Source organism: Crotalus tigris, unplaced genomic scaffold (genome assembly GCF_016545835.1).
Source record: "Crotalus tigris isolate CLP2741 ecotype Arizona unplaced genomic scaffold, ASM1654583v1 scf7180000019068.10715455, whole genome shotgun sequence".
NCBI classification, from domain to species: domain Eukaryota; kingdom Metazoa; phylum Chordata; class Lepidosauria; order Squamata; family Viperidae; genus Crotalus; species Crotalus tigris.
This window is the reverse complement of record NW_024097358.1, coordinates 9,253,322-9,276,611: the sequence shown is the minus strand read 5'-3', so window position 1 is coordinate 9,276,611 and position 23,290 is coordinate 9,253,322. Positions and strand designations below refer to the sequence as shown.

The following is a 23,290-nucleotide window of genomic DNA, read 5'->3' as shown; positions in this document are numbered from 1 at the left end:
GATCTCTGAGACTTTCTTGAGAAAAGTATATTTTATGAAAGAATGAGGGTAATATAAAGATTAATGTGTTAATAGTAGAATTGGAGAAGGCCTTCACAACATGGAGTTTATTCAGTCAGTTGCAGTTTCTTAGCCCAGCCTATATGTCCTCCCTCATGATGACAAAAGGGAAGAGACCTATGTTTTCTATCTTGAGCTATAAATAAAATTAAGCAGTTAGTTGTTTCAAACAGGGTTTCCTGTACAGGTAGTCTTTGACTTAACAACAATTCATTTAGTGACTGTTCAAAGTTACAAAGGCACTGAAAAAAGTGATTTATGACCATCAAATTTCAGATGCTTAGCAACTGGTACATATTTATGACCATTGCTGTGTCTCAGGGTCATGTGATCATCTTTTGCAGCCTTCTGACAAGCAAAGTCAATGGGAAAGCCAGATTCACAACAACCGGGTTACTAACTTAACAACTGCAATGATTCACTTAACTGTGACAAGAAATGTTGTAAAATGGGGCAAAACTCAATTAACAAATGTCTCACTTAACAACAGAAATTTTGGGCTCAGTTGCGGTCGTAATTTGAGGACCACCTGTATAGAAAACTGAATAGAAAAAGTGCTGCTGTGCAGTATGCATCACTCATTTATTGGCTAATTAATCTCTTCACATTATGCAGCTAGATATATCATCCCTTTTCACCATATGCATAAAATAAAGGAAAATGTTATTTTTTAATAATACTTTCTATTTTGTGTGTGTGTGTGTGTAGAAAAGTCCATGCAAAACTTGCATAATCATATAATAGCAAGATTCATATTTTTCTTTTATATATGAATCCATATTTGCTTTGTTCAGATCAGATGTCTTTATTACAGTCTTTGACCAATCTTTACATTAAGAAAAATACAGTAAAAGAAATAGTTTAATATAACAATTATTTACTGGGAAAAGAAATAACAACAATATTATCTTGGGTGTAATCCAAAACAACTGGATCACCACTTGAACACCATCGGCATTGAAAAAATCATCTTCAGTCAATTGCAAAAGGCAGCCTCACTCAGAATAGCTTACATCCTGTGATGATATCTGTAACACCATCAAACATCTACATCTGCCTATCCAGGTCCCTGGGAAGGACTACATAGGTGGTTAAAAATGGCAAATTCCAGTCTGAACATCTGGTTGATTATGCAATAAAATATAACAACAACAACAACAATCACCATTTGAACACCATTGGCATTGACAAATTCGTCATCAGTCAATTGCAAATAGTGGCTTTACTGGGGACAGCTTCCATCCTGCGATGATATCTGTAACAAAATCAAACATCTAGATACGCCTATCCCAGATCCTTGGTAAGGACTCAATAGGTAGACAAAAATGCCAAATCCAATCTGAATGTCTAGCTGACTGTGTGATGATCAACAACAACAATAGTACAATAAAGCAGCATATCTAATTAATTTTTATGCAGTTATATAATTCAGTAATAAAAAAGAAAATTAGGGACATTGATCACCAAAATAATTTCATCGGTGCTCCTGAATTCTGTTGCCATTTGTCAGACAATTAATTGCAAGCCCTATATTGTATGGTAGTTACAAATATTGATGGGCCTTTTCTAGAGCCCAATTTGATGCCCTCCCATCAGCTCTAGTAGAGAAGATTTTATGGGACTTCTTATTCACGGAGACTTTGTTTCACTATTAACGTGGATGATCTCTCTGGATATATGGAACAAGTCTGAGTCTTGATATTGAAAATAGGAACTGCTGCTAATCTTTGGATTGGATTTGGATGATATGCTTAAACTCTTTATCCTCCAGTTCAGAAGACACAGAATCAGATCATGTGACTGCGTACTTTTACAGCAATTTGTATAGAAATTAAAATTTCAAATATTCATGGCAGAAGTCATAATATATCTATTGTAGTAGATAGTATTGTAACTGAAGAAGAATGGCCTGGCTTGGGGGAAAGCATGGTATAAATGTTATCTGGAGAGGAAAACTGAGTGGAAGTTAAGTGGAGTATTGGAATCTGTATTTAGAAATAAAATGTAATGGTTAATTCAAGGAATAATAGAAACACAGAAGCTTAACTTATCTGAAACAATTTCAGAGACACAGTGTTTGTCACCTTTTCAGTCATGGTCAATTTTTGAAAAATTAACAATTAAGAGATTATAATTTTGTTTAAAGGATGTTGCTGAACTCTTGACCTACCTTTGTCTTTGATTTGGACAGAACTGATATCTAATTCTAATGAGGCTTATCCTCCTATTCTGTGGGATTTGGCAAATAACTTGCATTTACAAGAGGAGGGATTTGAAACAATAATTGAATTTAAAGTTTATTCAAGTTGCCATGATACTGAGTTATGTGATTTCATGGACAGCTATGACTAGATAGATAAGGCTTTAGAGAACTGTTTTTAATTTGACTCTAAAGAAGGATATGCTTTCATGCACGTAGCATGTATGTGTATTATAACTGCTCATCCTAAATGTAAAGTATATTTCATAACATCTTGATTTGATAAGGCTAAACTGCAATTACATGCATATGTCAACATAATACACATAGTAGGCATAATGTTCATATTTCCTAAGCCACTAAAGAAAAGATGCATCTAACAAAAACAGCAATTGAGGCTAGAGCAATGACTTATATTAATACTTTTTTAAATGTTTCCAATTACGTTTTGGTTGTTATTTGGTATAAGTCAAAATGAGCAGATTTCACCTCTTTGCCCAAAATTCTGCTTATGTAGACAATATATAGCCCAAGTACAAATGAAAGTAGCTGAACAACTTACTATATTATGATCCACCAACATTTGATCTTGTTTAAAATGAGTAAAAGAAACCTACTCTTGAAATACTGACTCTTTTGTAGGCATCCTTCATCAGAAAGCTGCAATGTGTGGCATTCAGTTGTGAGATAAGAATTGTGCTGAGGTGGTGGAATGGATTTCTTGGAATGATTTTTCACTGTTTGCTTTCTATTTGCTCTTTGGTGGAATTTTCACAATGACTTACGCTGTCTTATGAGGTCAGTCGTTGTGATAAAATAACAGCAATGCTTGCAGGATTTATCAAGGGCTTGGTGATATTAGAGAGTTCCATAAAGAACTAGTAGGGAAACGTTCTTCGATTCATACAGGAGCACACACAGTGAGGGTCCTTTTAAAAACAACGCTTCTTAAGACAGCTTTTCCAACTTGTTATCTATGAGAATGTTTAGATTATAGCATCCCCAAATTACAGTACACATCTGGATGGGATAACATTGGGGAAGTGTTGGTTAAACACTGAAAAGATATTTATTAAGCATTCTAATTCTATAATTGATAGAAGGAGGAATTTTAGCACACACACATTAAAAAGTTAGTACTGTAAATGAGGTGGGGTACTTTTTCTTTTTGCTCTCTAATGAACAATGGATTGAGCATTCCTCATTTCCAAATTGAGGCTGCAGTGAAGACCTTTTTGTTCATGCGTCTTTAAAATTCATGCACGGTTGTTTAAGTCTGTACAGATTTGCAACTAAATCTGATATAAACGGTGGCCTTAATTAGAAAGGGAGAGAGAAAATGTCTCTTACAAAAGGACAGGAAAAGGCAACTCAGAATTATAATCTTGACTGGTTAGCTAGCTAGAGCAACAGATTCCTAGCCAGGGACAAGTTGCTGTGTATCATACCTAGAGTTTTCTGTTTCAGCACTGAAGTATTTTACCTGCTGTAACTGAGTTCTTGTCTTCCTGTGGAAATCCCAGAGGAAAAATTATTGCAGAAGCCTGGAGGAAGCCCCTTTGCATAATGATCTGTGCTTCTTACAGTGCAAGATGCTCGTAACTGGCAGAAGAAAGCTAGAATATGGCAGAGATGTTTTGCCTCCTGCTTTCTAGTGCTGATCTGTTTCATGAGATAGTTATCATCTTCACAGAACTTCTTATGCTAAAAAGAGGCACATATTCTTCAGTTGTAGGACATATGCTGAAAATCACAGGAAAACCACTTAATATAAGTGATTATTTCTACTAATTTTGAAAATCAGTAAAATTTGCTTAATAAGAAAAAGAAACATTGGAACATTTTTTACCTTTTTTACTGGGCTATTTAGGCTAAATCCTATGTTAGAAGAGCAGGTTTTTCTTCTTGGTGAATTAATTAACAAAGTAAGGTAAGGAATAGTCTGGAATTCCTCTAATTCTTAGATCCCTAGTACTATGCTGAGAAGCAGTAGTTGGTCTAGTGGCAAATCCTTTGGGATCTGGCAAGCTCCCTTAATATTTATTTTTTTCTTTAACTGAAAAAATAAAAAGAAGGGGATGCCTGCATGCAACAAAGCAAAGTACTGTCATCAAGCATGATCTGTATTTGTCGCAATGCCTCTAGGCATCATGTAGACCCCAAAGCGTTCTTGGACAATAAATAGGGAAGTGGTGGCATCCTGATACTTTGTTCTACTTTGGTATAGAGGTGTTTTCTGATTGGCCACACCGCCATAACAACCATTTTGGGATCCTGCCCTTTAGGTGATCTCAAAATTCAGATCTGACCACTGCAGTAGCATTATGTTTGTCCTTGGGTTCTTGTCTGCACCATCCAGTATGGTCAGTTGTGTGATATGCCAAAAGTTGTAATCTAGTTCTTTGAGGGCATCAGAATGGGGAAGGGGGGACTACTATAAGTCATAGAAAGCTTGAGAAATATATATTTGAGTCTTCTCCATTAAAGGATTGTGTATTAGTTATGAAAACAGAGTTAAAGAAATTGATTACTTTACACAGCCTTGAAAAGGACATGTCCCTATTACTCTTCAAATTGCTCCTAGAGGTTCATCAGTTAACAGGATTTCTTAAGATGAGCTTGGAGGCTATCTGTAGTTAGTTCTTCAAATAATGATCCTAAGCCTTAATATCCTTAACTTTAGCCTGGATATGTATCTGCCACAAAGCATTTGATGCAGATTTGATGTAAATTGCTCACATTTAATCAGAGGAGCTAGTAGATCTGTTATTCTAGTTTCAGACTTTATCCCAATACTCATTGACTACTTATAAATGTTGTGTAGCAATAGGATCTTGGGATTGGGAAGAAGAGAGGGAGCAAGGTGCATAAAGGGACAAGGCGAGGTCTTACCTTAGTCCTTTAACCACCTACAGAATGATGTGCTCCCACTGGGGTCCTAGGCCTGGGGTCCATGCTCTTTCCTGATTTAAGTTTAGCAGTGAAATAGTATTGGATAAAATTAGCACACTGATGACACTACTTCAAAATTTGTGATGAGTACTTCCAGTGGCTTCATAAAGAAATTAAATAGTGTGGGGAAAATTGATAACTGAAAAATAATCCATCCAATACTACATTACAGGCAGTAACTGAACTAAGCATTGTAAAACACTGTCCTCTGTCTCCAGCTAGTTGAAGCAGACAGTAAGGTACTATGGTTCGTGTGTCATTAATAGCTTAAGCATGGTATTAGGTTTAAAATCCCTTGGCTTTCTCCCAATAAAGGTAATCTGTTAAAGTGGATCAATCCCAAAACAGATTGGAACTCAGACTGAAACAGGTTTCTGAACTACTGCAGTTTTGTTTGCTTACGGTGTTCTTTACTTTCAAAACAAGATGCAGACACTATGGGAGTGAACTCTAAAATAAAATACTACAAAATTATAAATGTAATTGATTGTCAAGTATTTAGGTTTGCTGTCACCTTGAACAGGCATTTTGTCACATTGTTTAGAGGTTACGGAGCTAATAGTATTTTTAATAAGCATTGATAGATACATTTTAAAATAAAATTTAGATATAACTAAATTCTAAAAAATTGCATATTTAAAATTTACATCTGTGAATATCTGTGAAGTTTACCACTCAATTTTATGAGTTTTAATGAATTGTTAGAGAAAAGTAAACTATCCAGAAATGAGTTAAGTATTCATGCCAAAGTATATTAAATGTGGAAGCATTATTTTAAAAGTGGTATTGAATCCTTATTTCCTGGTCACCCTGTATGAACCAGGAACCTAATTAATTTTGATTGATCTTGAAAAAGCTAATTAGAGCTGGAAATGATTAGTAATTGGATGGGAGACCAGCAGGAAACCTCAGAATTAGCCACTATTGTATCATTGGTAGGAAAATGCATGGCCATTTCTTTAGTTCTTAAGAATTGAATTTGATTTAAGAGAGGCATTACTGGAATATGTATCTTAAGTTACTTCCAGTTTTTATAGGAGATGTAATAGTGGTTCTTTGGAATATAAGATAAGAAAATTATGTATGAAGCGAACATGATACACAGACATTTGCATAAATTGAAATATTTGTTTTAACGTTAGTTCCCTTCTATAGATGATTATTATAACAAATGGAATTGTTTGTATTTTATTCTGTTTAATATCTTTGCAACTTTTTAAAAATAATCATTGAAGATTTTAATTACAGTAATAGGATCAAATACAAAGTAAACTCAAAGAGATATGGAGAAATAAAAAGTGCAAAGAAAAAAACAAATAAATATATAAAAAGTGACTTTCATTCTTTATCACAAGAAATATAAACTTAAAAACTCTACACCCCTATAAGGTTGTAAACAAATATCTCTTTCTGATAAACATACTCTTTATTTATATGCAAATCCATAAATCATCAACTTTTCAGTCCTGATGTTGGTAAAAAGTCCATAAAGGGTTACCAGAGCTTATTAGAAATATGTCATATTTTAATCTCGATCAAAAAAATAACTTTATATTGCTTCCTAGTCCAGCATGACAAGTGGAGAATCCACCAATGGATTTTCTTCGTCTTCTGCCCATAGACTAGTCGTCCAATTTGCTCCGCCTCTCCTCCTGGGACTTCCCTTCCCCAGTCTCAATTAGTCTTGAGCCCGATTAGACTGCATTCTTGACTCCTGAATTGATTCTTCCTTAAGATCGTATATTTCTGATATTTTGCTCAATCTGAGGGGGGGGGACTGCAGGAACAAATGGCTGTTCATTTGAACCCTCTCTGCTGCCGGATCGCAGCTCAGCCACGAGGCTGGCCGGAGCCCAGCCGATCGCCGGCCGGAGCCCAGCTGATTGCCGGACAAACTAGGAGCCGGGCACCATTTTCCGGTCACCAAGTGTGACCCTGAACAAAGGGAGAGACAATTTCCTTCCCCCCCCCAACCCACTTTTCCCATAATAGCCAGGATAGCTGAAGCAAATTCGGAATCCATTCGCACAGCTGATTAGTGGGCAATTTAAACCTCCCGTGGATCATATAGAAGCCGGCGAGCCGCGTAGGAACAATAGGACACACGCGAACCCAGCTGATCTGCGGGCGCCCCTTTTAAATGTTCCGTGACTCACACGGAAGCTGGTGAACTGCGGAGGAGTAACACAGCTCTCGAAGGCTCTTACCTTAAATCAACTGAAGACCTCGAAGGCTCTTGTTTTTTTCCATTGACTGAAGCCGGGGATTAGCTGGTCGGCGGAGGGCTTTTAGACTCCACAGCTCCCTCCCAAGGATCAGCTGATTTGCGGAGTTTCCGCGTAGCTCCGCGGCTTCCTTGCAGCTCACGCTGATCGTATTCGGTCGAATACAAGCGCAGTTTGTTTGTTTTTGGGGGTTTTTTAGACAGTCTCCAAGAAATCCAGCTGAGGGACGTAGACGAGAGAGATTGAGTTCGGCAATAACAACCTTAACTCCATTAGCTCAGTCCTTTTTCCTAGCCACATAGAAATAATAATAATAATAATAATAAACTAGAAAAATAATGACAATGAATCATGCCCTTCATCCACGCAGTGACTGACAGACTTTATCTACCAAGGCAAATAGGTGGGCATGGAATGCTACAAGTACATCAGATAGTTGAAGAAGAAAAAATGGCTTTGGAAGAATATCTGAAGAACAATGATGAAGATGCACTGAAATTAGTATATCAGGAAGGCTTACTGACTACTGGAGAGACCAAACTGGCCTACAAGAAAGACCAAATGAAGAACAGAATAGAGGCATGGGAAGACAAAGCACTACATGGCCAATACATTAAAAAAATAGCTGGGAAAGCAGATAACAAGACCTGGCAATGACTAAGAGCAGGAAAATTGAAGAAAGAGACAGAGGGACTAATTCTGGCTGCACAAGACCAAGCCTTAAGGACAAATGCATATAAAGTCAAAATTGAGAAGACAGCAACAGACATTAAGTGCCGGCTATGCAAAGAAGCTGAAGAAACAGTGGACCACCTGGTAAGCTGTTGCAAGAAGATTGCACAGACTGACTACAAGCAGCGGCATGACAAAGTAGCAACAATGGTGAATTGGAAGATCATTTGCCTGTAAGCAAAAACTGGTGGGATGATAAAATAGAGAAAATCATAGAAAATGATAAAAGTAAACTGCTCTGGGACTTCAGAATTCAAACAGACAAGCACCTGCAACATAACACCCCAGAGTTAACAATTGTCGATAAGAAAGACAAAAAAGTGGATAGTGGACGTGGCAGTGCCTGGAGACAGCAGAATAGACGAGAAAGAACTGGAGAAGATAACAAAGTACAAAGACCTACAAATAGAAACAGAAAGACTGTGGCAAAAGCAAGCAAGAGTAGTACCAATAGTCATAGGCACCTTGGGTGCAATCCCAAAACAACTGGAGCACCACTTAAACACCATTGGCATTGACAAATTCGCTATTAGTCAATTGCAAAAGGCAGCCTTACTAGGAACTGCTTCCATCCTGCGACGATATCTGTAATGCCATCAAACATCCACATCTGCCTATCCCAGGTCCTGGGTAAGGACTCAATAGGTAGACAAAATGCCAAATCGAGTCTGAACATCTGGCTGACTGTACGATGATCAATAATAATAATGATAAATAAATAAATAAATAAAATAAGAATAACAATAATAGTAGTAATAATTAAAGAGCACAAGACATAGATCAGCCAACTCACAATTACCCTGAATTAGACCAGAATTGAAAGTTATTTCAGTTAAGAATGGCAGATACCAGCGCAGTTCAAACAGCGCAGGAACCTGCCATCACCAGCCCTCCTGTTCGTAAAAGACAGAGATCATTTAAACAGGAGGTGGCTGGTAAGATCAAGGCCAAGGCAATATCTGCCAAAAGGCCTTCCAAAGCAGCGGACAGAGACGCTAAGCAACGTCACCAAGCTCTAGAGAAACAATTCTCCCGAGCTGAAAGGAGGCAAAACTCCACTGAAGACGAATTAGAGCCACCCAGTTACAGGGAGGAAGAAATTTTTGGCACAAGGAAGCCCTGCCAGAAACCTCTGGAAACAGAGGCTGATACGGAACAGGGGAACGGCTCTCAAATAAGTGAGGGGCTTGGAGATTTGGGTTCAAAAGCAGGCACCCGTCGCTCAGATAATCATGGAGCAATGTCTTCAGAATACCTTCAGTCCCTGATATCTCAGGCTGTCGCACAGGCTATGGCCTCCTCAAGACACCAATGTTCCAGGTTTGTGGCCTCTAGGGGTGGCTCCCATTTTTCTCAAGAGGAGGCCTCTGTGTATCAAGATTCTATTTCCTCCTCTAGGTCCACCAGAGGCAGGTGGTCTCCTGCGGAGGACCATGAGCTGACGGATCAGAGACTGTCCAACGAAGAGGATGTATCTCCAGATCCTCCTCCGTTTGTAGGCCTGATTAATCCATCCTTATTCAAGATGCTGCTACACAAGACCAGCGGCACTGCAAATATTGAGAGGCCCTCGATCCCGCAAAAGGGAACCTCCACCAATCTCTCAACTAGTAAGGTCACAAACAACGAAGTGTTCTCACAGCCCACTTATACCCAACACTTTGTTCCCTGTCCACCTCTCTTCTTTGATTCTGTTCAGATCAACATGGGGGCACCTGGTTCCTTTCTCCCAATGGGGTGGGGGCAGACAAGAAAATGTTCAATAAAGATCCGGCACTATCAGAGATTAGAAGTGCCATCAATAGATGAATCGATTGCAACCCTCTTTTCTCCACCCCCGATAGCCAGGGATGCAGCGGAGGCCCTGAAATCAGAAGACAAGAAAATGGACCTCATCTTCCGCAGGGCACACCAGCCTCGGCGTGGGCAATCAAGGCAGGCATCACTATGTCCTTTTTCACCAGGACATCTTTTCTTTGGCTGCGCCAACTCCAGTCAAGTATTCCTCCAGTGGAGGAGAAAATTCACCAGAATTTTAAAAGGTTAGTGGCGGCAGCGGAGCTCATGTCGGATTCCTTCTTACACGCAACCAATTTCTCTGCCAGAGCAATAGCGTACAACACCGGTGTACGCAGATTGCTGTGACTCAAGCATTGGAGAGTGGACATGAAGGCTAAGTGGCGTTTAACGGCAGCACTCTATAAAGGCGGCTGGCTCTTTGGCGAGGCGCTTGACCCTTATCTAATTGAAAATAAGGACAAACGCAAGATCCTGGCCTACCTGACAAAGAGAACAGAGAGGAGAACTCCCTCCTATTCCCACAAACCATCCTTCCGACATGATGCAGGCACGGATCAGGGGGCCTTTTCCCATCCCTATCAGCCCAGATCGGACCGCCAGGGTGAGAGAAACAGTAACAGTGACAGTTCAGGCAACAGGTCCAAGCAAGGTGGCCCTTTCGAGGAGTCGGGGGGTGTCCCTACCGCAGATCCAAGTGACGGCTTGGGGGCTCCCCCATTGGTGGCCAGCTAGCCCTTTTTGCCCACAAATTTCAAGCCACCACCACGGACTTCTGGGTCTTAAATACCATCAGATTGGGCCTATCTCTAGAATTCCTCTCAACACCTCCAAACCGGTTCATCCCTTGTCCATCTCCAAAAGATCTGTCAAGAAGAACCTCACCAAGGAGGCCATCCAACACCTCCTGGACATTCAGGCTATAGAACCGGTAGAAAGAGATCAGTGGGGACAAGGAGTTTATTCCATCTTATTCATAGTCCCAAAGAATTCGGGGGGGGGGGGGTGGAGAGCAATACTGGACCTAAAAAGGCTGAACAGACACCTGGAGTACAGAAAGTTCAAAATGCAAACCCTTCACTCAATATTAGCAAGTATCAGAAAGGGGAATCTTCTGACGACCATAGATTTGACGGAGGCCTACCTTCACATTCCCATACTTCCAGACCACCAGAGGTTTCTCAGGTTCTACCACACGGGTCATCACTTCCAATACAGGGCCCTACCTTTTGGACTTTCTTCAGCTCCCAGGGTGTTCACAAAGGTATTGGCAACAATCGCCACGCACTTGAGAACAATTCCGGTGCGCATCCAATGCTATCTGGACGACATTCTCATCCAATCCTTGTCAGTCAGACAGCACAGTCAGACCTGGCACTGACTCTGAAAACCCTTCAAGACCACAGGTTCTCAGTAAATTTTCAAAAGAGTCAGACCGTTCCCTCAAACTGTCTTCTTCATCTGGGAGCAGTCATAGACACACAAAAATGCACGGTCCATCTCTCTCAAGACTGTCAACGTAGCATTCGAACCCTGGTCAGATTCATCCAAAGGAAGCGATCCTCAATGCTGGCTACACTCTTGCAGTTACCAGGAAAGATGGTGTCATGCCTTGCAATCGTACCTTGGGCAAGGCTACACTCCTGAGAGCTCCAGTAGTTCCTACTCCCATTTCAAAGAGTGGGGATAGGCTCCTCAAACCAAAGAGTAAAGGTGCCACCAAAGGTCCTGAGGTCGCTCCAGTGGTGGTCCTCCTCAGCGATGGGGAAGGGACACTTGTTCAGGGAAGCCAACCGAGTCACCCTTACAATGGATGCCAGCCTATTTGGCCAGGGAATGCACCTGTAATCCCAACTAGCACAGGGTCAGTGGTCAAAGAAAGACCGAAAACACAACATAAACTGGCTAGAACTCAGAGCCATACACCTGGCCCTCCGTCACTTCCGCAGCACAGTGGCGCATCAACACGTGCTCATACTCATGGACAAAGTGGTGGCCAAAGCGCATGTCAACCGACAGGGAGGCACGTGATCCAGGGCCCTCATGACTGAAGCACAAGCGCTGGGAACCTGGGCAGAAAACAACCTAGCCTCCATCAAGGCCGAGCACATCTCAGGAGAAGCCAATCATCAGGCAGACTTCCTGAGCAGGATGACAATAGACCACTCAGAGTGGAGCCTGCACCATACTCTCTTCGAGGAGGCAGCAGAGAGATTTGGCCACCCAGTGTTGGATCTGTTTGCCAGTCCAAAGAATTACTCAACTTCTGAGGTTCTCTCGTTTTCCAACACCGGGAGCAGAGAGAGCTGATGCACTCCGAGGCCATTGGCCAAAAGAATTGCTGTATGCATTCCCACCACTTCCTCTGATACAAGCAACCATCAGAAAGATATTACAGGAACAAGCAGAGGTGATACTCATTGCACCAGTGCTTGTTCTGCTTGTTCCTGTAATATCTACATCTCCACCATGGAGGATTCCACATGACCAAATCTCCCTCAACCAGGGGCCTCTGCTACATCCAGACCCACAGTGGCTCCAATTGACCGCCTGGCACTTGAGCGGAGTCTCCTAGAGAGAGACAACTTTTCACAAAGAGTCATTAAGACTCTCCAGGCCTCTAGAAGGCCTACAACTAACAGGATTTATGATTCCATTTGGAAAAATTATTGCAGTTGGTGCAACAGACAACAACCCATGTAACATCTCTAACCCAGATATCTTAGACTACCTAGCGGAAGGCCTGGATACGGGGTTAGCACCAAACACAATTCATAGACAGGTGGCCGCCCTATCAACCATTCTTAGCTATGGCAACTCCAAAATTCTAGCCAGACACCCAGTGGTGCGATCCTTCGTAAAGGGCGCATATAACAGTAGGCCACCTGTGGTTCACAGATACCCCTCCTGGGATCTACCTAAAGTGCTACAGGCCATCACCTTACCTCCATTTGAGCCTGTCCGGACCTGTGACCTACAGTACCTGACCCTTAAGGTCGCCTTCTTAGTCGCTGTTACCTCAGCAAGGCGCATCTCAGAACTAGCAGCCCTGTCAATGAGGGAGGACCTTTGTAACTTCCACACGGATAGGGTGGTGTTACGTTTGGACCCCTCCTTCATTCCAAAGGTCAGTTCCCTATTCCACAGAGCACAGGAGGTGGTGCTACCAAACTTTTGCCTCGAACCGTCTCATGAACTGGAGTGCAAGTGGCACACCCTAGACATTCGCAGAGTATTAAAGCATTACATCAAGCGAACGGCAACTTTCCGTAAGTTGGAAGCACTGTTTGTCTCCTTCCACTCTCACACAAGAGGTCGGAGGGTCACTGCATCTACAATCGGTAGATGGATTAGAAGGTGTATAGTGGAGGCATACAGGGGACAGTCCTTGACGGTCCCCAGACGAACCACTGCACACTCCATGCACAGTGCTGCAACCTCAGCAGCATGGGCAACTCAGGCTTCGATTGAAGAAATATGTAGAGCGGCGACGTAGTCGTCGCCTTCCCCTTTTATAAGACACTACAAATTAGACAGATTTGCATCTGTGGAGGTCTCCTTTGGTAGGAGGGTACTCCAGTGCGTAGTATCAGAGAGTGGGACATAGGCCCAGACAGCATCCCACCCACAAGGATAGTGAGGCTTTGGTATGTCCCATTGGTGGATTCTCCACTTGTCACGCTGGAGAAGTGGCGTTGGTCTTACCTGAACGCCTTTTCTCAGCATGGCAATGGAGAATCCACTCCCACCCTTGAGGCCAGTCGGGTCCTGTGAGGGGAGAGGATGGAGTCAACACAAGAAAACATATCCAAACAGCTTTCTCCTTGTCGAGACTGAGGAAGGAGGTCCTAGGAGGAGAGGCGGAGCAAATTGGACGACTAGTTATGGGCAGAAGACGAAGAAAACCCATTGATGGATTCTCCATCGTCATGCTGAGAAAAGGCATTCAGGTAAGACCAACGCCCCTTTTCTTTTTGACAATCTTGATCTTTAATTCATTCAGAGATTATAGGATTTGGTCTCTCCAAGTTTTTTTCCCCACCCTAGAGGCTTTTTTGAGGCTTTAGCAACCTTGTTTTGTAAATCCAGCAAAACATCATTATCCAGATCATTCTTTTAATTTATCATTTGTATCTCTACTTCAATTTTCAAAGCTTTAGCCAATTTCTTTTGTATATCCCATAGAAAGTCCTTATTTGGGCCATTCTCTAGGCTTGTCATTTTCACATTAGTTGTCTTATAATCCCCTTTTTATTAGCCAGTATTTCTGGCTCTCATATTTCTGCATCAGGCAAAATTTGTTTCATATGTGTAATTCCTTAAGATCTTACTTCAAAATGATATTGCTAACATATTAGCTACTAATTTTTGGCCTTATTCTTTCAAAATCTCCTGAAGTATTTCAAATGTTGTAATGCTTTGTATCATTTTGTAAATCCCTGTATTAACCAAAACTAAAGACGTGTTTATACTTCCCGATCCACTTTTCCTTTCTTGTCTGGAGTCTTCAGTTCCCTTAGTGCAGTGGTTCTCAACCTTTTTAATGCCGCAACCCCCAACCGGTCGTAAGTTGAGGACTACCCAACTGGTCGTAAGTCGAGGACTACCCAACTGGTCGTAAGTCAAGGACTTTCCCTGCCTGGGAGCGCCGCGCATGTGTGGTGCCATCCCCTGCGCCAGCCGAGGTGTAGGTGGCAAGGGGCAGCGATGGTGCAGGGCGACCACCAGCTGGGCCACCAGCTGGCCCAGCCCAAGGGAGGTAAGGCACCCGCCGGGCCCCACATGCGCCAGCAACCCTCCCTGCGCTCACCAGCCTTCCACCTCCCACCCCTGGCTCTCTTTTACTTACATTTTTAGTAGTTGCTCAGCAGGGAGGGGTGGAAACTCCCAGACAGCTCACCTTCGCTGCAGACAACTTGTAGCACCGTTTGCAGACTGGGGCTTTTGGCGGGCTCAGCAGGGCAGAGACAGCCTGGATAATTCCTATTGGCTTTTGAAAGCCAATAGACTTAGACTCTATTCAAGAGAGTCTATTCTATTGGCTTTCAAAAGCCAATAGAATAAAAGGGAGTAGCACACAGCTAAGGAAAAGGGGAAAAAATGGCGGACTGCGTTGTTTGGCGACCCCCGTGAAATGGTCGTTCGACCCCAAATGGGGTCGTGACCCACAGGTTGAGAACCGCTGCCTTAGTGTCCAATTTCTGAAATCATAAAGTCTAAAACCTGCATTATGAATTAAGACAAAACAATTTCCTCCCCCCCCCCAAAATCTGCTTGTTTTGTAAAATTATTTCCAAAATCTTATAATACTCACAATATTCCAAATTTATCTGGACTCTTAATTCTTTTACAACTTTCTTATATCAAAGTCTTTTTTTTGGCTTTTGCCATTTATTTCCACTTCTTTAAATTCTTAACTTATGGTTATTTTTTCTTTTGTTCAAGAATGATGGTAAATTTTCCAGGTGGCTTTTCAAACCTGTCATTCCAAAATTTTAGTAGCCTTAAGATAGTTAAATGGGCAAATCTGAAAGTGATCAGAAAGTGATCCCAGTGTCTTTTAAAAGGGAATACTGTAGTGGTGAGCTTGATGGCTGATCTCTTTATCTGCTGGAGCTCAAACCCATTGGAGACTGCTATCTTGTAGTCTTCTCACGAGGAACATCCATCCAAAGCACATATAAGTAATCTACCATCCTATCCTTGTCTGAAGAATTGCAGAGAACTTGTCTACTAACCAGTTCTTCAGTCTTTGCTATGGTCATCATCTCTGCTTGTGGAGATTTGCTCAATTCATTGTGCCTCCTTTGGAAGTCAGTATCTTTGATACTTAGATAAAATCTTTAAACAGATAATGAATCTAAAGTTTCCAGATTTAAATCATGCTTTAATTTTAGGATTGAGGAATGTTTTCCCTATATTTGTTTTATGTTAATTACAAAAAAGGAATAAATTGTATTTTCAATTTTAGATGTTCACTGAAATGAAAAGATACAATTTAATTAACTGCAATTGGATTTGTTCCTGGAAATAAATTGCAAATGTAGTTGAACATTTTATAATAACATGTTAGGATTGAAAAGGACCATTGACTATACTTTTTTTCAATGCAAGAAGCCAAATGTAAACCATCCCCAACATATAGTTGCTACTTCTACTTGTTCATATCTAGCTATTATTTATTTGGAAACTGTTGTGATATTTCTGTTGATAGGAAAAATAATCTGTAGCTTGAGCGATAGAGTGGCCTGTATGGATCATATCAGTGGCCGGGTATACTCTATGTCAAGCTGTTATTACTCTGGAAGGATTATTATCAGTAGGACTATTAACTCTGATTCCTGTTATCAGCTAAACAGGGTTCCCCTAAATAATAAACATTGAATCCAAGGATTAATGGGACCTTCCAAGGGGTTGATATTGTTATTATTATTCATAGTACTGTTAGTTAAAGTAGTGTTCATTAAATTATTTTCATATAATAAATGATTTTGGAGGGATCAGTGAACAGTTTAAAATTTTATGAAGGGATCGATGAATTGAGTTTGGGGACCTTGATCTAAACATTTAAGAAACTATTGAATTCTGGGAATCTTCTTTTTGGGGGGGAGGGGGGAGAGACCTTTAATGGTTCTTAATCCCTGCAAGAAAAGGGATACTCTGAGACCAACCTTCCTAAGATGTTTGTTCTATGATGATAATTCTAGCTATTTTCTCACATCCCAGAACAAAGACTAGTGTGAAGATACACAAAGCCCTAGATTTTGATCCGGGCAAGCTTGAAAGAATCTCTTACTTGTCATGACCTGGCTTAGCTAGGACAATCTGAGCATGAAATTTACAGCAATGCCTTCAGATCCACCAGGTTAAATTAGTCAGGGATTCTGCTAGGAACAAGATAGGCAGAACAGTAATATTATCTCCATTCTGTCCTAGTTCAAATAGGACAGCAGTTCCCAACCTTTTCTATACCCTGCACTCCTAGAACGCTTCTGATGTATTCTCACACCCCTTACAAAAGTTTGAAATAATGGTGGATTTCTGGTTTGCGACGCGGATGCTGGAAGGCGAGCTCCGTCTTCCACGTCCGATTTCGCACCGCTGGGGGACACTGGAAAGGGTCAAAAGTCACCCTGTAGGGGTGACAAGCAAGGAGGGGACCCCTGCTTGATCGCGGGAGGATGGTAGCTCTTCTGCTTGATCTGGGGGCAGCGCTCCAAACCGGTGGATGAAAGATTGGCCATAGAAATATGGCCCATCACTAGGCTGCAGATAGCTGAAGTCAAACTTGCCACTAGGCACATATAAAGCAGCGCGGATGAGACTGAGTGAGATCTGAACTTCTCTTCAATCCTAACTATTTTTTCTACCCCCTGTGGAGAGAGGGAAGGGAAATTCTATCCCACCCTCTAAAAACAGTGGCAACTGACTATCCAGGGGAGTTTAAAACGCTGAAAGAATAACCTGATTCTAACTTGATTTTTATCTTTTTAAAATTTGAGAACTAAAAGATTTCTTATTTTTATTAAAGGTTTGGGTTCTTACTTACAAAAAAGAAGTAAAATTGGAAGAAGGACTATAAAAATTTTGGACTTAAGAATCTTAAATGGTATGGGCTAAACCTGATATTACAATTTGTTATTGTCTAAAAGAAACTTGGCTTGAAGCACAGACTATAGATAAGACTTTTGCAACCTTGGCAGATATCAGCTGTGAGAAGCCCAGCTGTGTTCTATACTTAGTGACAAAGTGGTAAAGCTTTTAATTTGACACACCACTAAGAGAACATGGATGAAGATCAGGAACAGATTCTCTTTATGCAATTTATGAAACTATTCTTACAGCTACTGATGAAATAAGAAGCTATAGAAAAGAACAAGATGTCAGCCTAGACATATGAACTCAAACTTTGATTACAACTAAAGAATTAACTATACAGAATATAATAGAAGAAGTAGAACAATCAAATATTGTGATAGAAGATTCAACTGATCAACAAACACAGTTAACGGAAAATCCAGAAAAGGGACTGACAACACTGAAAATGAAGACTTTCTATATAAACCAAAAGAAACCTGAAGATCAAGAAAAAGATCAGACCGAAGGGAATATAAACTTTTCAGGACAACTATGTTGAGATGGAAAAATAGAGAGACTATTTGTTAGCCCTTCCAAAAAAATGGCAACTGGATGCCTCTTTTATCTCAAACAATATGTACAATAACAGGGAGATCTATTTGATGACTTAAAAGCACGGATATGGAAGGCGAGTTGGCAAAGAAAGAAAGCTAGAATAAGGCTGAAGAAAATTGGGGTTTTATCTTATTAGTGAGGATTAAAATAGAATATACTCAAATAGACAAGATGTGTACTTTGAATACTAGATTTTGTTATGAACTGAGATAAAGAAACTTTGGTCATTTAAAACATGGAAGTATAAATATTAAAAGTTAAATTTGAATATTGGTTTGTTTATAAAACTTGAATGTAAAAGTAATTAAGATATATATAAGCTAAAAATCTATTGATAAATGTAATAAACATGTTTTTACTTAGCTGATATAATAAGAACTTTACTAGCTTAAATATGAGGTAGTAGACATTAAGAGAAAAAGAGAGGAAGTATTTGATGTTGAAACAAGAAATTTTGGTTACTAAATTCAAGACATTTGGAAATTAATAGAAAATAATGTTATACTGTGTTATTAATTAGATGGTGAGAAATAGAATATATTCAAATAGATGTGTATCCTGAATATTAGATTTTGTGATGAATTGTGATGAAGGGAACGTTGGTTACTTAAAACTTGGAAATTATAAATATTAAATGTTAAATTTAAATATTAATGGGAAACTAAAAATTGGGAAAAACTAATTAGGATATTGCTTGTCTATAAAGACTGAATGTTAAAATAACCAGGATATGTATAAGCTAAAAATTATTGATAAATGTAAGAATGTTATTTTTATTTAATTGATGTAATAAGAATTGTATTAGTTTAAACATGAGACAGAAAACACTAAGGGGAAAAGAGAGGAAATATTTAATGTGGTAGTTTGATATTTGTACTAAAGATACTTGTATGACATTGAATTATCGATTAACTCAGCCGCCACGTTGCTTTTTAAATACTTAAATGTAAAATTAGAAAATCAATAAAACACTATAAAAAAACTTTGAAATAATGGCAATGAATTATGCATATATACTATAATGTTGAAATCCCAAGTTTTCGCACCCCCCGGAATATCGTCTTAATATTCCTTTCTCTCATTCTAGCAAATCTATATATTCTCAAAAGGTAATAGTAAAGACAGTTTCAAGCTACCCATGGTAGCTTCATGAACATGTCCATATATTTTTCTTGGCAGCAATAGGCAGGGGTTTATCATTACTTTCTTCCAGGATGTTTTTGGGCTTCCCAATCTAACCTGTAAGCCTAGCTAATCTTGCTTAGCTTCTGAAGCAACAGGGAAGCTGCTACTTGCTGTGGGGACAAATAAATAAATCCAAAGTAAGCTGCAGACAACCATACATCACCAAAAGCATAAGTAGGTGTGGGATAGGGACTAACTTCTTATCTATCTCTTCTTTGGGTTTTATCAAAAATAAGTAGCTTTTTTATCAGTGGAAACTTGAAATGTTTACCTGGGACTTCCTACAACAGGAATCCTCAACTGTTTTTTATTGGTCTAATGCAGAGGAGGGGGAACTATAGCCATCACCCTTTTATACCCCTTGTGGATGTCTGTTCCTAGAATTCCCAACATGGCTGGCTCAGGAATTCTGGGAGTTGAAGTCCACGAGTCATAAAAGGACCGTAGTTCCCCATCCCTGGTCTAATAGAATGCATGGGTAGCCTTGAGGAAAAAGAAGAAAGATGCTACCTAGAAAACAATCATTCAAGAGGGGCAAGAATCGCTTAACAATCACAAAAAAGAAATTGAAAAAGGACCCATCCTAATGGATCAGGAAGTTAAAATTGTTGTGTGGGAAGTCTGTACTTTCAGATTTGTAAGATTCTGGTAATGTAGCTTTACATTAAGAGGAATTAGTTCATTTAGTCCCATTTCCTGTCTGGTTTACTTCGGAGGGCTGACAATTGGGCAGAAACGTGAGGTTCCTGGAGAATAGTTTTCTTCTAGAATTCTTGCTGACTGGGAAATTATCCAAAGAATAACATCCAAGACTTTTTGCAAGATAACATTGGTCTGGAAGCAATGTGAGAAAGAGGGTGGTTATAGATAAACTCTAAAGAGCCCTTATCACTTTAAACTGGAAAGATCTGGCTGTGGATGACAAGGTAGAGAACTTTCACCACCCAGACATTTGATAAATAGATTAGACCAAATATTCTCCTCTCCTACTTAAGTATTTTAAAAAAGTTTTTGTAGTTACTTAAATTTATGGTTACATCTATACATCAGGAACCTTAATATGTATATTGCAGGCAGTGACCCAAAGTATTTTTTTCCAAAGGTTTTGAGAGGGCAAGAAAAATGATTTTTTTTATATGTTAAAGGGGGGCATAGTGCTTTTTTAGATTATGTGGGGAATGGGGGACAAAACATCAATAGCTTCTTTGGGAGATGTGAATTTACTATTAGCAGAAGAGGTAGCCTATGATAAATGTTTTAAAACACAATAAACCAGAACCTTTTAAGTTTACAAAATGGCTCAGTGGGGACAGTGAGGCATCAATCGTATTCAACCAATCCTTGTGACATTCAGCAGTTCTCCTGACTCATGACTCCTTATGAAGCAACTTACATGCTTCTTCAAGACTTTACTTTGTGGCGAAAGGGAGAATGGAAAAACTGTCTACCGTACTATTTCACAATGATAAATCAATCTGAGATATCTATTTACAAGGACCATAAAATGCAAACGGTGGTGCTATTAATTGCTTTCACCATCCCAAAGGTGATATGTCTTTCTGAATTATTATTGCTGACCAGATATCCATAATGGGAAACAAAGAAGTACTAGGGTAAAAGTGAATTAATTCTTACATTGCCTTTTTGTGGACAAGTTATATGTCATGCCTCAGGGTCATTCAAGAATCGCAGCTTGTGACTGTCCATTAAGATCATAGTTTATTTTATATAGTGTGTCATATAATCTCATATAGGGCAAAGTTTCTAGAGATTAGGAAACACTCTACTGGGCAGTATATGCTGAGGCTTGTTTATTTCCACCTGATAAGTTACAAAACTTTTCAAAATCTTTGATGTCAAATATCATGCCATTTAAAAATAGGATAAAGAGGGTCAATTTAAATCTGTGATAAATATTTTTACACTGACTTGTTTTAAGTATAAAAGTCTGTTTCTAATCTATAAATCTTGTTACAGGTTATCCTCCCTTAATGGTCATTCAGTGACTGTTCAGAGTTACAATGGTGCTGAAAGAATGCTAGTTACAACTGGTCCTTGAAGTTATGGCCGTTGCAGCACCCCTTCGTCATGGGTGCACAACTCAGGCATTTAGCAGCCTGCATGCATTTACAACCACAGCATAGTCTTCAAGTCCTCCCTGCCTACCTCCTCCCATCTCTGCCCCTTTTGGCCACCTGCAGTCCACTGCCCTTGCTGCCTCCTGTTGGTTTTCCCCATCTTTTCCCCCTCCCACTGGTGATGAGGGGTGTGTGGCTGAGGCAGCTGCTGAACCCTTCACATGCTTGTGCTCTGCCACCCCCACCAGTGCCCCCAGGTGACTTTTGCCATCTTCTTCCTGCTTCTGATGAGATGTATCCAGCTGAGGCAGCTGCCAGCACTTTGGGAAGGTGTCACAAATGTCCAGCAGCAGCAACAGCAGCAGGAGAAGATGGCAAAGGGCAGCTAAAGGAGGTTCTGGGTATATGGCAGCAGCAGAGTGCAGGATGGCTAAAAGGGCAGAAATGGGAAGGAGATAAGTAGGGAATTGAGTCAGAGGTGAGTGCAGTAGGGCAGTGCAGTCTCATCTGCCAAAGGAAACTAATTGGTTCTGGATTGGGAGGGAGCAGTGGGACAGAGCAGGCAGTTTGCCCAGGGCAGAAGCAATATCAGGTTCTCACCTAATGACTGCAGTGAGGACTATTGAATTGCCATTGCTGAGCATGTGGTCACATGATTTTTTGCCTAATGACTGCTTCGTTTAGCAATGGAAATTCCGATCCCAACTGGGGTCATTAAGCAAGGAATTTCTGTAAATCAAGTGCAATTCTAAGGGAGTTTTTTTCCCCCTGAAAAAAGTAAATTAATACAAACATTAGTAATGTTTAGTGTATAGTCAAGAAGGCATTTTGTCTTATCTGTGATAAATTTACTTTAAAAGACAATATATTTAAATGCATAGAATGATGTTTAGAATAGAGAAAACAAATGCGACATATTGAAGGGTGTTGTAATCTAGCTAACCAAACAGCTTTTATTTATTTGTTAATTTTTTATGCCATCCATCTCTCCTACAAAGTCATTTTGGGTGGCTTGGGGCAGCTATGTCTGGAATGAATTTATTATAGGCTATTTTCACCTTTTTCTTAATCTTTTGCAACAAATAATTTAGATATCCTATGGGAACTATCAGTTCCTTCTCTTCAACATGATGTTTGTGAGAGAGAGAAAGATGGTAAAGATAATAAAGGAGGTCTCAGAAAGAAAATGGATGGTTCCAGCATTTTTTGACTATTGTTTCATCTGGGTTCACCATGCACCTTACATTCCCTGGAGGAATGCTGCTGTGGAAAAAAAGGGATTTATCACCCTGTTTTGGGTTATTGTGATAAAAGGAAATTTGTAAAGTTTTAAGTTGGATGTTTTAAATTTCTTTCATTCTGTTTTTCTTTGCAGTAATCTATTAATTGGGCAAATAGGTTAACAGACTATTCAAAAAATAATTATTTTGTCTTCTATGAGGAGCAGAGGAGTGGGTGGCCTAGCATAAGTGTGGGTGAGCAAGTGGGGGCTGCGCAATGTGGTAGGAGGACAGGTGAGCCCAGGGCCCCATGCACCCTGCAGCCTGGGGATTCCTCTGGAGAAAAAGTGGCAGGAGCACCTTCAGAAGCAACTTGTGACCTTCCCTGCTGATATTGTTTGTGGAAAACTGGCAAGGAAGATGGCAAATGTGTGTGACTGTGGGCTACTGCAGCCATCGTAAGTGCAAGCCAATCGCCATGTGCCTGAATCGTGATCCTGTGACCGTGGGAACATTGTGACATAAGGACCAGTTGTAAGTCTCCCTGCTTAGTGCCATTTTAAGCTTTGAACAGTTGTTGAATGAGTGGTCACTTGGAGAGTACCACTTGTATTATAAAGCCTAAGGTAGATGTTATCCAACAAAGTT

At 40.2% G+C, this 23,290-nt stretch overlaps 1 protein-coding gene across 28 annotated transcripts in view; it reads left to right on the top strand.

Annotated features, from left to right (window-relative positions):
* The window catches only part of MAPT (microtubule associated protein tau), a 90,343-nt gene that overhangs the window by 4,944 nt on the left and 62,109 nt on the right, over nt 1-23,290 (top strand). Inside the window, exon 1 of one of the 28 annotated variants that reach the window (XM_039359045.1) lies at nt 19,094-23,176. The exons of the other annotated variants lie outside the window; for them this stretch is intronic. The gene's annotated coding sequence lies outside the window, so the exon portion shown is untranslated. Of the gene's footprint in view, nt 1-19,093; nt 23,177-23,290 lie in introns of those variants that run through there. 28 annotated transcript variants of the gene reach the window in all.